Below are 10987 nucleotides of genomic sequence, written 5' to 3' on the forward strand. Positions count from 1 at the left end.
TTAACAATTTTAAATCCATTTACTTCTGCTCTCACAGCTTATCTTTTACTGCTGTCTGCCACAGTAAAAACATTGATGGAAAACAGCATCTTTCATGGACATTGCAATTTAACGAAGTAATTGTTATTGTTGATGTTGATTATTCTTCTCTTTTACTCATAACATTTTTTTTATTAGGCACTCAACTGTCTCCACATGCCAACATCCTTTGTGAAGCATTTAAACAGCTGAAACAATTAGCAAATGTATGAACAGTAGAAATCAGAGACAATCTGAAGAATAATGGAAAGTGCCAAAGAACTAGAGGGCCAGATTTTTGAATGACGATTATAGCACTAAATATATATCATACCTGGGAGACCAAGGGCCAAAATGGTCAAGTACAGAAACATGTGGAAGTGTCAGTGCCAAATGTTCGCAATTTACAGAAGTAATGTGACAAAGATAAAAATTAAAGCACACTATCATAAGCAGCTTTGCATAAGCTGGACGGGAATAGGCTGCAGCCCAGAAGCCAAGAATACGTGTATAACTGTGGCTATCATTCAGATTCTTCCAAACACTTGGAAGGACACCAAAGGAACCCGGCAGAGAGACACAGAATGATGTTTTTCTCTAGAAAACCTCTAAGCATGCATTATACGATTTATAGAATAGAAAGTATAAATCCCTTGTGATTATTTAAGGATATCATTTAATCTTGTAATTACCATCTCCTCCGAAGAGCTGTGTTTAACTGATGGCACTCTTTCAGGGCCTGAACGATTTATCTTGGAGCGCCATCTACTGATTCAAAGCTGACACAACTTGTGTGACAAGCATCTGCAGCAGTGTCAGCACAAGCACTTTCTGCCCCGTCACTCTGTATCACACACCTCCCAGTGCCACACAAGTCACTCCTGCAAAACTACATTCCAGGCTTTGCAGCGAACACAGCAGTAATTGCATATTGGGATGTGGGATGAAATTTAACCTACCGAGGCCCTACTCTTGTGAAAGGATGGATGAAACGTGGTTTATACTTCCCTGACCTAGCATCCAACACTGACTATGGAAGTGCTGATACAGCTCAGTTGCCTGTGCTCCTACAGCTTTATGTGCATTAGTGATGCAAAGCTGTAATCTTTTACCATCCTGAACAGCTCACAGAATAAGAGTGGCTTCCACAAAGGAACGTGTATTATTGCAACACAAAATGAAAAAGTGGAAACAACATGCAGCTTCACAGCCTGGGTAGCACTGTGGGCCACAAGATCCATGAGGAATTCACCACAGGAAAATGTCTGGAATTACTCCAGCTGTGCTAGTGCTGCACAAAGCCTGCTGGCAACAGTGACAAAAAGGGATGTGCAGGTTCAAAGATGCACCATTTTACTAACAAAGAACTGTACAGGCAAGTGCAGTTATACCTGCCAGCAGGATAACTCAGCCAGACATCACATACACAAACCTCTGTCCAAATGGGGTTCTGCCTCAGTGGAATAACAACATGCAAATAGAAAAATCAGGACATAAAAAGTTTCCTTCGATTTGCTCATAGAGTAAAGCTCCACTGAAATCTTTTTGTAGGATACAATTTCTATCCTGAGGTCTTAATTAAAATCATATTGGGTGTTTATACAGACAAAGACATCCAAGAGCTCAAATAAAAAATAAAAAGTAGACCACATATAATTAAAAAAAGTCAGAAAAATACTTATTATGTGCTTTATCCTCCCAGAAAAACACTTTAAATATCTGTTTATATTTGCCATCAATAATGACATTAACTTGATGACTTTCAGGCATCACAAGAGACCAGTAAAGAAAGGCCCCCCCCGGGCTATGTACATAAAGCCTGTGTGCACAGTGCAGAATTATCTTCTGGACCTGGCTGTATTTCTTAAGACAGTGTTTTCAACTCAATTCTCTCCAAATGTATCAAATATTTACATTTTTCTTTATTAATATGTCAGATGCAGTGTAAACACTAAAAGCCAAACTGACAAATTCATCACATCAGCCTTTTCCTTTTCCATCTGAGTTTTACTTTGATTCTGCCCTTGCTCTGGGAACACCTATCCAGTCCTTAAAACACTGCTAATTAGTCCTTGTCAAGACTACTTGTATCCATATGAAATTGCCACCTGCCACAATGGTAGAAACCAAACATGAATGCCTAGCATGAAGGAATAAGATCTGTCAGAAGCTTCTAGTATTTTCTTTACAGAAGTGCCTAGCTTAATTTGAGTTTCCAGAAACAGCGCTGTTGGAAAACAAAAACAGGTGCCATGAGAGTACTCTACTGCACCTGAGACTCATGCAGTGCCAGAAGGGCCACAAAACAACCCCTGCTTAGCAAATAATAATAATAATAATAAAAACTAGCCTTTTCTTCAGCTGCTTCTTCCCCTGATGCTGCAATCCTCCAAAGGCTGCTGCTCCTCCTGTGTGCTGCTGCCCTGTACCACCTGCCAGGACAATGTGAGCACTTCTCTTGCCACTTCAGGGATGGCCATGTCGTGCTTCCCCCGTCCAAGTAACAGTCTCATGCTTCCTGAGTGTGTGCTGGCAATAGCAGCTGCTCTCTGATGTGAGGGCTTGGCCCTTGGTACCCTTCTCTTGCCCCAGCTGTACTGGAAAGAGACATCAAGGCCTCATGTCAGTAGGGTGTCCCACAGCTCCCTTCCATAAGATGCACACTTTAGCTACACTGTATTTTGGTGGGGTTCATCCTATTTCTTCTCTTTTTGGCTGTGCACAGCTGGTAACCTGCACAGCAGCACTGGGCTCCATGTTCCTCTCAGACCGCCATTTTCTTTTTCCCGCCTCAGCCCTTCTGCTGTGGTGCAGGGACAGGGCTGGGAGCCAGGAAGAAACCCCACGGAGGAACCTGGGCAGGCAGGTGTGCATGCAGAGACCTCTAAGTAACCCCAACCTGCATGTGAACACAGGAGTAGCCATGAAAATCCCCCTCATGCTGTCCCAAGGGGTACAGCAGCTCTGGAGACTAGGAAGGCTCAGCTGAAGGCAATAAGGGCACTCAGGTGATGAGTGCAGCCTCATCACCTCTCCTGCACAGCAAAATGGCCGCCGTGCTGGAGTGCAGGAAAGGAGCCCTGGGAGGGAGATGGGGACAGTGCTTTCTGCTGATACAGAGCTGTTTTCTTCAAATAGAAATAACTATTTTTTGTTTAATCTAGGCTTCTGCTATACAGACACAAAAGCAATAACATGAAAAGGAGGAGCTGTGCATGTCCCCGGTGAAGAAGCTGGGCTTGAATTTGAGGAGAAGTCATCAGCACCTATGGTTTCCTCTCCAAAATTTTAGTCTAAAATTTCCAGCTAATATATGCCCCAGTTCCGTGTTTATGTTAAAAAAGGCCTGTCTGTTAGAAAATGTCACATTTCAGGCTGGTTCTTGTCTTTACAGTCTAGTCATTTGAAGTGCTGGAGAGATACCGTGTAGTGCTGAAGTCAGGGAAAAAATATCTGGGTGTATTCTGAAACCATTTTTTCAACTCCTCTGGGAAATTCAACTATGTTTTGAATGATCACCTGAATATTTGTCCTGTATCTCTGTTAGGTATGTATGCCATCTGCTGAACATGAACATCTGTGAGACAGATTCTGCCCTGCTGATAAAAACACACTGGTATGTTTCTTTCATGAGTTTTTCTTTGCTGATGATTACACTAATACCAATTTAGTGTAATTTCATTAAATTAAGCAGAGCTTTTTTTTTCCCACTCTTGTAAAAAGAGCCAATTTTTCTGCATTATGTCAGTCTAAATACATCACAAAAAATGCCAGATTTTAGCTTTTAATTATTTTTGTTTCTGGAAGACTTTATTGAAAGAGATGCATACCCAAACTTCCCACCTTCATTAGAAGAACTGTTTTCAGTTGTCAGTTTGTTAAGACAAAAAGCTATAAATTATACTGTCCTAAGTCATAATCCTAGCCCAATGATTCTTAAGAACCTTGCCCTAGCAAACTCTCAGAATGTAGTTTTAGCCCAAGAGAAGACACACACAGTCATAAACTCCAGCCTGTGAAGTTTTGTAATTCCAAAACAGAACTGTCCTGTGGACATCAGTGGAGATTCCTGAGTTAAATAATCTGATAGCAGACTTGAAACCTTAAGCCTTAATTTATTCACAATGTATTCTGTTCAATTCTGCCACTTGTGGTCCCCACATCCAGCTGTTTGGGGATGTATTTATAATTTAAACAGTGCATGGTCTGATAGTAGAAACATTGTCATAGCACTATTACACGCATGGTTGCATAACTATTTCTTTCCTTTCCCTGTAGTTTATATATAGAATTTGCTGTAAAAATCCCTACCAACCCCCCAAATACATCTTTTAAAATTTATTTATTGTGGCAAAGTCTAATAATTAACTGTGTTTTATCCAAGGGCATTTATTATGAAATTAATTCCTAATAAGATTTGCTTTGCCAGGCTGTTCACAATTAAAGAGAAAACTATATTAAAAAAAAAAAAAAAAAAAGTACTATGTATATGGAATGAGAATTTAGAAATGGAAATAATCATATCTGAAGTAGAAAAACTCAAAAAGCTTAAAGCTCTGAAATGGGAGGGACAGGATAATCTCCATCCCTGGATTCTGAAAGAAGCGGCACATGAAATTGCATGTCCAGCAGGAAGGAGGGCTGAAGACTTATATAGGAAAGAAGTGCATACAGTGACACCTGAATAACAGAAATGGAATGAAATTTCACAGCATACAATGTATGTATGAGAAACCAATATCAAGAGTTCAGCACTTGAAAACTACATAGAACGAGGAGGAGATACATTAGTTGAACAGTTGCTGTGAAGACAGCAGTGTAAAAAACAACCCTGAAAGGCACTAGGTTTGGTATTGCTAATAGATACATGAAGATATTAATATCATTGTGTAAAGAATTCCTGATATCTCATGCATGTCAAATACTCCTTTTTACTCTCCATGTTTCAGTTAGGACAGGTAGAAAGAAGGACTACCAGAAAAATAGGAAAGGTTGTCTTACTGATGTAACAAAGAAAGTTCAGCTTCTTAAAACATAGCCACTTCTCCCCAGGCTTATCATCAAGTTACTGGCAGTCTGTAATGTTTTCCATTCCTCCATTTTGAATCACAAGGCTGTTGAATAACTCACTATCATGAAAGTATAGCATATCAAGTCTAAAATATATGGTTTGGGGAAGATGTTAATCTGATTATTGTCCCTATGTAATTGCTCATAAATATCTATATCATAATTTACTACCTCAAAACAAATATTCAATATAACCTCAAAATTCAATATTTTTTTGTAGTAATGGAAGATCTTATAGGTAAGATTTCGTACAGAAAATTACATTTTGGTGTGCTTTTTGTCTATTTTAAAAACTGAAACATTCCATAAATAACTCTTGGGAGAAGAGGTTTGAGATGTAGTGCTTCGGATTAATCTGAGTAAAGAATATATACAAATATTTTGTGAGTTATGATGTTTCTTTATTCCGTTATTGAAGAAAACTAATGACATTGGTTTTAATCGGTACTTTTAAAAACCTGTGTTTTTTTAGAGAGATAGATAGAGCATCTAATTAGTGCATATAATACCTACCCTTCTCTTCTGGTTAATAATTTAAAATACAATCTGCAAATTGTAGGTTTATTTTATGTGCAGTTTTCCTATTAAAGAGCAAGGAAGCTTTTGGATGCTTTCCAGTAAATATTCTGCAAACATTTCTGCTGAATGCAAATAAGAATAACTATCATTAATACCTTAACCTTTAAGAACACAGTGTTCTCAAAAAATACTATATTTCTTTGGTTGCGTGTTAATTCTGAGACAAAGAATGTTAAAATGAAATATAAATACTGTAAATATGCAATTTCAATAAACTGTGCAGATACACAGCTTGGTCAGTTGTATATACAAAGTGAATTTATTCAAAATATTGAAGAACAAATTTTCTGTTAAATATCTATGGAAGTTTTTGTTACAGTGGTGGACTACAACACGTTCTTTTCCAACATTTTCAGATTCAGTGTCCACAGAAAATAAGAGTCAGATGTTAAGAGACTGGAGGCTTTGATAAACGTCAAGAGAACTGTCATGAACAAGTTTGTGTGAATGGAGGAAAGTGCCGAATCTGTGGACTCAATCTACTTTGTGAGTGGTGGGGGAGGCTGAAGGAGCCTGAGGGAGACCTTGACTGAGTCAGTCTAAATTTTGATACAACTTCAACTCTCAAGTATTTTATCTTAACTAAAATATGTGTTTGCTCTTATATGAAAGAAGATATGTGTATAGAGAGACTGAGACCTGATGATGTTCAGATAAAACTAAGGATCACTGACAGAAATCACTGTTCACTACCACCCAGCAGGTAGCAAAGATTTCTGATCCTTGCTGACTTCCTTTTATTTCACTGGTATGTAAAGTCACAGGAGAAAACATGCATACATCTGAAAGGTTTCAAGCAGTTCCATTACATCTTTGTACTGAATAGATACTAAATACTAATAGATACTAAAGGCTCTATAATCTGCTTCTGGGCATTCAGCTTCCCCTCATTGCTTCTTGCAGTTTTTGAGATTCAGACGGTGTTGATGGCTGTCATGGCTGCCCCATGTGTGCTGCTTTGGAATATCTGCATCTCAATACAGAGCAGTTGCCCAGAGAAGCAGCCCACTGCAATGGAAAAATCTACATGGGACAGCCTGGAGGAGCCACTGCTGTGTAGGTCAAGTTCTCCAACAACACAACCCTGTAGCAACAGGCAACCTTTTGTGCCAGTTGGATCCCACAGCTTCGGGGAAACTCTGAGATGATTTTGTGTCTTTTTCTATTTATTTTCTGTTGAGAAAACTAAACTTTCCTGACTTAAAATCAGTTTTGTTTTAGATTCTAAGAAAATACTGCTAACAACCTATGGTCTGATTCCATTATTTTTATGCTTTGTAAGAACTTATCTTGCAAATTGACTGTGATGCAGGACAGATTTATTTTATGATTCCAAAAAATGAAATGATAGGAAATGTGCCTTGGTATTTTCTCTTTTGCTTTCATGGGAAAAATATTTTTTTATGGCTTCATATCATCTTCCTTGTACTATTTTATCTGCCAGAGCTGCCAGTGGGCAGTTGCTGGTCCACTATTTTTACACTTTTGTCCATAAAATCTGCTGCTGCAGGTGATTTGCTGTCCGCTGCTGAATGTCTGTCACTTTTAAATTAGCTGCATCAAGGATGTCCCTTCCCAATGCATCAATTTTATTTTCATTTCCACTTTTTCTTTCCACGCTGTCTTTGTGGACTTTGAAGTTCTAGGAGCCAGCTAAGGTATCCCGTCAGCACATCTCATGTTAGTAAAAGAGAAAAATGCAAGCTTTCCAAACACAGAGGAACATGAATCGGTCAGGGGAGAAGAGCCTTACGTATTCAGTTTGGAGACAAGCAGAGACATTATTTCAACTTGTGTTCTTATGTTTGTATTTGCAGAAGTCACCTCCAGTTAAAATATAATTCAATTATTATCACATTATGCAATCCAGAAGGTTCAACTAAAATGATTCTGTTGTCATTGTCTATGGGATAATTATATGAAAATAGCACAGAAGAGAAGAAATGTTTCTAAACAGCATCCTTTAGTGTACCTGGGTGGAATCAACTAATGCAAAGGCATCAATGCTAGTGCTTTTTTTCTCCCCCACTAAAATCTACAGTTTGACTCTGACAAATAGGGCTAAGGAGCAGACAGGAGCTTTTATCACCTCACTGGGATTCTATCCTTGGAATTATACAAAAGTGCAGATGACGTGCTATTGGTATGAATACCAGAGAACTACCAGCATATATGGCACAGACTAGACAATACTCTTGTCAACTCTCTCCATGAAGTAAATATTTTGATGATAATCTTCATGTTATGTTGATAAGTAACTACTATTTGGTCATTTGATTTTCAGCTGCTTTACTGAAGTATCTGTGAAGAGTAGAGGCTGACGTGGAAGAAATTATGACAAACAGCTCTTTTTATTTATTTTGCATTGCTTAAGCTACTTCAGATATGGTGAAATCTAATTCAGATGTTTGGTGGAAACATTTCCTTAGAAAATATGGGATATATACCAATGCTGACAATTACAAATGGAATCCTGCCCACAGCAAGCACATTCAATGTCTGTAGTAGTCTTTCAGCTGTCTCCTGATTTATCTGTCTATTAGCTTTGCTTTAGGCTTGCTGACAAGGTAATATGACAATTTCAGTTCAAAATAGGTGCTAAGCAAAGATGGCTCTAAGCAGGCCACCTACTTCCTGTAGTGAGTGTGGCTGTTTCTGCATAAAATCATTTTTTTGCTCTTTGGGGGAATTCAGATGTGATTTTGTGTTATTCGTGTTTAAGAGAACATGACAAGAACTATAGCTGAGGGGAAGGAGAACAGGACTCTGGATTAAAAATGTGTTTATTTCTCCGGGCAGAAGGCTGATTGACAAGCCTAGTGGTATCCAGGCTAGAATTTGCTAAATCTGAGAGCATACTGAAGTAAAATGGTGTTGCAACTAAGGCATCCCTGAGGCTCTCTCAGCTCTAACAGAGTGGACAATTCTTTGGGTTTTCAGTTTCTCTTTTTTATTAAGGTCTACAAACGTGACCTTCTAAAGAAACAAAAGATTTCTTCTGAAGGGATAATAAGATTCTTAGAGTAATATAAGGAAGAAATCAGACTTCAGCAGTGCAGTGATCCTTACATACTGCGGACTGGCTGTCCATCTTCCACTAATTTTTAGCATAGATCTACTTTTTTGTAGACAGGATTTTTTAAACGCTCCATCATTTATGAGCAGAAAGCATCTGTGTGTGTTTGTATATGACTGTCTCATTCTTCTCCCTTTAAGACTTTTTATTGCCTGTTTATATGGGAGTTACATTAATGAAGGATAAGAATTATTATGTGTTTTGTTTCCTTGCAGGGGTCGATTGCTCTTCTGATCCACCTTGTCATTTTGGTACTCATAAAGTAACCAGATCACAGATTCTCAGTGTAATCATTATTGCTTTTCTCCTTAGTAAAAACCTTTATACAATAAACAAACTGCAGGCATACTAATAAGGTCTGTATAGTTAATATTTAAGAACTTCTTTTTTACATCCTAAAAATTTTTTTTACAATTTTAAATGTAAGAACGCCATACAATTTTCTCTGGTTCTAGCATAGAGTTTCACCTTTTTAATACTTCAGGTATCAAACCTGTGTAAAAACAACCCAAACGTCCACCCCAGTGGAATTCCTGTTTGAATTACTGAAGACACCATTTTAAAGTGAAAGAACAGACACTGAAAGAATTTAAAAGTTGAATCTGTATATATGAATTTAGAGAAGTTGACTGGAAACAAGTTTAAAACAACCCAAACATATTTTGAGCATTTCAAATCTTAAGGTGGCCTGATCATATTGAACTTTTTGTTCAGTGCACTTTTCTTCATATTTTTAAAATATATATATTATTGTACAATTTCACAGTGATTAGAAAGGTGGAAATTTTAGCCTACAGAAGCAACTCAAAGAACTTTATTCATTGTCATCCACGCTTGCTTTGGGCAGGATTAGACAACATCATGCAGTTGCAGTTCTATGACAGATAGAGCTGATGGATATGCTCTGCTGTAAGCTCAACAGTGAAAGGGTGACTTTGTGATGAAGGTCAGTCAGAGGACGTTTCAAAGGCTTTGGTGGTTGTTATAAGGAGCTTCTAAATAAGAGGATGACTACAAAAGAAAGCATGGATGTGCATTAGCAATGCTATGTAAGAAGATGATAGTCTGGGCAAGGTGAAGGTGAGTCCATATCTTTACAGTGAATGTAAGCTGATAGATATGATAGGGAAAAAGTGTAAAAGGACTTTTCTTTCTTTATGAAAAGAAAGTAGGACACAACTGATTGAAAAGAAAACTGGGATGCAGAAGAAATGGGAATGCATAAGGATACACAACATAGTCCAGAGCAGTCCCTGAAGGCTTCTGAGTGTGCAAGAGTGAGAAAAGATTTCACATGTGGTGTTTAGAGGAAAAGACACTGCAGTTTCCTAGTCTGGAGAGAAGGAGAAGGAAGTCTGGCTTCCCAGTCACTTGGATGGATAGAAGAGACATACATGATTGCAGTGTAGTGTGAAGCTATACTTAAATAAACTATATTTAAATGATCCAATAGACCAAAGACGTGTGAAATGAAAGTGAAAACACCATTTTCCCCAGCAACAATACAGGGAAGGAAGTACTGATGCTTCTTGGCAATCATGAGAGGAATTCTTGCCAGCCTCTGGGCCAGACCTGGCTTGAGGTGTCCACGACATTATCTGTGAGCTCATCAGCCAGTGCAGGAGTGACAGCGGTCTCACTGTAAACCCAAAAATGACTAATGCCAGGAAATTGCTACCAATCTGTAGGCAGAGTCAAGGTATTTGCTAAGAAGGGAAAGCAGAAGGGAGCTGGGTGTGGTGGAGAAGGGAGCATCTAAAGCCTGGCTCATTCTCTGTAACCAGTTCTGCCTGTGCAGGTAAATGTCCTATTGAGTATATCACATCTGGTACCCACAGACATGGCAGTAAAAAGTTACTAGTGCTAGAAGACCTAATGATACAACTGCTATACCACTTTTTATGCTATGACATTACAGAATGGATGCTTTCAAAGCACTAAGATAATTTTTGAAGAGAGAGTTTTATCTTCATCTAAAATGACTTAAAAATTCAAAAAATATTCTTCATTTCTATGCATAAGAAAACATTTATTTTGAAGTAAGATTGCAAATATTTGTTAATGGAGATCTGTACTGAAGAAATTTCTTGATTGTGTTGCTATTGCTCTGTGAACTGTCAGATCCTAGTAGAACAATTTCTTTGCAAAAAAAAATTGACTGAAAAAAATGTTAGCAGGAAGTCTGAGAAGCAGAAAAAAAAGCCAAAACTGTGTTTCTGCTATGGAGTTTAAAGACAGTCTTTT

The 10987-nt window shown here is 38.1% G+C and overlaps 1 long non-coding RNA gene across 3 annotated transcripts; it reads left to right on the forward strand.

The window, feature by feature from the left end:
- The first annotated feature begins 2296 nt into the window (after window positions 1-2296).
- Window positions 2297-9102, forward strand: LOC149916889 (uncharacterized). Of its 3 annotated transcripts, none has more exons than XR_016468976.1 (3): window positions 2297-3634; window positions 6024-6153; window positions 6571-9102. It is a non-coding gene; the product is annotated as an uncharacterized LOC149916889 (long non-coding RNA). The 3 variants fall into 3 exon arrangements; XR_016468978.1 differs by having other exon boundaries at window positions 2297-3289; window positions 3566-3634; window positions 6024-9102; XR_016468977.1 differs by having other exon boundaries at window positions 2297-2884; window positions 3183-3634; window positions 6024-9102.
- The last annotated feature ends 1885 nt before the right edge of the window (window positions 9103-10987 follow it).

The sequence above is a fragment of the Phasianus colchicus genome, chromosome 9, assembly GCF_987193195.1.
Source record: "Phasianus colchicus chromosome 9, bPhaCol1.hap1.1, whole genome shotgun sequence".
Lineage (NCBI taxonomy): Eukaryota > Metazoa > Chordata > Aves > Galliformes > Phasianidae > Phasianus > Phasianus colchicus.